The following is a 3,193-nucleotide window of genomic DNA, read 5'->3' as shown; positions in this document are numbered from 1 at the left end:
ATAAATTGGTTTTAATTTAAATAGCTTCCTTTAATAAAAGATGCTTTCGCTTATGGTGAATCTTTTTATATGTTCATTGTCGAACAAGTGCCAAAATTTTTATTTTTAACAAAACGAGCTATATTCCATATTAATAAAGGTGCCTTTTGATAATTAAGATCAAACTTGGATTTTAAGAAGCTAATCAAATGGAGTATTTTTGTCATCACTGGATCATTTTATTCTAAAGATTACATCGTCTCTACCCTGTTTTGAGAAAAGTTCGGATTTCAAGATCCTTTAACAGTTCTTATGATATATCTCCAACTCAAATCCAAATCTACTAAACTTCTTTAAAATACTTACTTTAGGAATTTAATTCCATGCATAATGTTATGATCGGTTGAGTTCTTTTTCTTTGAAAATAAAAGGACGAAAATAAACATGGCATACAAACGTGATTTTGAAAAGCTTTTTTTTGGTTTTCTACTTCCTGAAAGTTTTCAGAGCTTTGTTTAAGTCTAAAAGTTCATCATGTTATTAGTTGCAAGGTTTTCTACTTTAATCACCTAAATACTTAGTATGGATACTTTTTCTCACATTGCTTATACAATATTAAATACTATATTTTTGTCACAATTTCTTATGTTAACCTAAGTTTGGTCGGTAACCGTATTTAGCGGATTCTAATAGATGCCTAAGACCTTTCTATTAGGATATTTAGAACCCTTACCTAGAATTTATTAGGTTAGTAAGACTTTTAAGATTGGAGTTTATTTTAGGCATTTACTTAGTTAAAATAGGTGTCTTAATTCACCGTTAAAATAATTAGGTGGCGACTCTTTAAGTTAATAATTAGGAATCACCAATATGTTGTGCTCCAATTTGACCCGGTTTAAATGGGGTATAACAACAACAGATTCAATTCTTGTTTGATAATATCAAACAGTTGCAACAACTTCCTTAGCAACTATATGATTTTTTTTCAAACAATTGAGTAATCTGTTGGAAAAATCAAAATAAATGCAAACCCCTTTTTCCTAAACTATAGAAGCACAACAAGAACAACAACAAAAATGTAAATTTCACTATCAATATAATCGATTTACAAATACGCAAAACAACAAATTAAACAAATTCACCAAATAGGGATTTCTTAAGCATGCAATCTTAGCAGTTGTATGATTTTGCAAACAAGTGTTGAAGCTATTGCAACAACCATTGCAGCTGTTGAACAAATCAACAAAAGTGCAAGCCCTATTTTTCGTAACCCTAGAGGAGAACAAGAACAAAAACACCAGCAAAATCACAATTTCACAACCACCTACACTATTTACAAACACAAAACAACAAGTGAAATAAATACCCCAAATAAGATTTTTTTTTGAAGTATGGAACAACAAAATAAACAACATTGAAGAGGAACTCGTGTTCTTCTTCTTCTTCTTCTTCTTCTTCTTCTTCTTCTTCTTCTTTAACTAAAATCACCATTTTTCATGCTTGATTTTAAAATCCTAACTTTTGAACTAAGCGAAGGAGAATTTTTTTTTACTAGAGAATCTAGAGAATGCAGAAACAACGAGGAGAGAAAGACAGAGAAAAGATGGAGGTTTGTGACACAGAGGAAGAACAAGCAGTGAAGAACAGAGGGATGGTTGGTTTTGAGCGTCTGATGATGAAGTCATTTTAAAAAAAAAAAAAATTGAAATAAATGGGTTTTGATTTTGATATAAATGGGTTTGGGGGTTGGGGTTAAGTTGGGGGGTTTTTTGTATTTATCAAAATTTTAAGAAGTTTTAAAAATTATATTTCAGACCTCACTTAACTTAACCATAATTTTAAGTGGGTTTTGACCTTGGCTAGTCAAACTTGTTACATTTTCTAATTTAGAGACTTGTTTGATACCTTTAGTTAGATCTTCTCAAGAGACATTATATTATGATCGTTTTGGAGATGTTGACTTTGTAAAACCACACCATTCACCGTCTTGTTTCATTACCAACTATAGTGGTCGACACTGTCTGACTACACCCGATTACATTGCTGAAATCGAGCACTACAGAATGTAGCTAATTAACATATGGAAATGATAAATGATATGCAAATATTCCTTTAAATGTGACTTTTACTCATCGAGTTCCTAATTCGCAGTCTAAAATGAAGTGTTTTGAATGTAAAAAAAGGTAGCCTGGTGCACTAAGCTCCCACTATGTGCGGAGTCCGGAAAAGAATTTGACCACAAGGGTCTATTCTACGCAGTCTGACCTTATATTACAAAGGAGAAGCTGTTTCCATGGCGCTTTCTTGCCAAATAATGACTATGGATTACCCCATAGGTTAGGTAAAATAATACCCGCACACATGTGTATCGTGGTCAAGTAATAAATTAAGGTGAAAATGTGCATTAATAGTTACCTATAGGTTAATCAGCGATAAATATATTTGTGAAAATCAGTGTTTTCAAAAGCGGGGGCGTAAGAAGAAATTTTTTACTTCATATGGGTGAGGCTTAATCCCCGAGACATTTACGCCCCATGGATCTTTATGTTGTTTAATTTATAAATTAATAAAATAGCATAATCACAAAAAAAAAAAAAAGTATATTAAAAATTTTAAGAAAATCAAAAGGGATTAAAGAAACTCATACAAACCAATATATGTTGGAATTTTCAAGAGAAAATAAAAGTAATAGGCAAAAAGAATAAGTATTTTTCTTTCTGCAAAAAGGAAAAGTACTTTTCTTTCTGCAAAAAGGATACATCTCTTCGTGAAACAATACATAGCTTCCCTTAAGGTTGCGTTGTTTCAGGTTCAAGAATTAAAGACATCCTCTATAAATAGAGGAACATCCTGCGAATATTTAACTCATAAGAAATGTTCCAAGTACCAATATTCTTCCTTAAGAAAGACTGCATAAATTTAGTGACTGCTACATAAAATCTTGTGTGTTCAGAGACTTGTTTTCATTATTTCTTGACTTTGCTTCATTCTATCCCGGGAGAGTATTTGCAAGGGACAAATAATTTTCTATGGAAAGCGATCCAAATAAGGTATACGTCTTGAAGCATATTCAGATTCCTCACCACAAACACACATATTTCTAACAATCATAGAGAATTATTTTTCTGCATTGATTTTCTAAAAATAAATAAATCGTAGAGTCGTGTGATTTGCTTTGTTTGACGAAGTTAAGTTATGGTGGCCCGATGTGGTC

The sequence above is a fragment of the Lycium ferocissimum genome, chromosome 1, assembly GCF_029784015.1.
Source record: "Lycium ferocissimum isolate CSIRO_LF1 chromosome 1, AGI_CSIRO_Lferr_CH_V1, whole genome shotgun sequence".
Lineage (NCBI taxonomy): Eukaryota > Viridiplantae > Streptophyta > Magnoliopsida > Solanales > Solanaceae > Lycium > Lycium ferocissimum.
The sequence above is the reverse complement of the archived record's forward strand: the minus strand, read 5'-3'. Positions refer to the sequence as shown.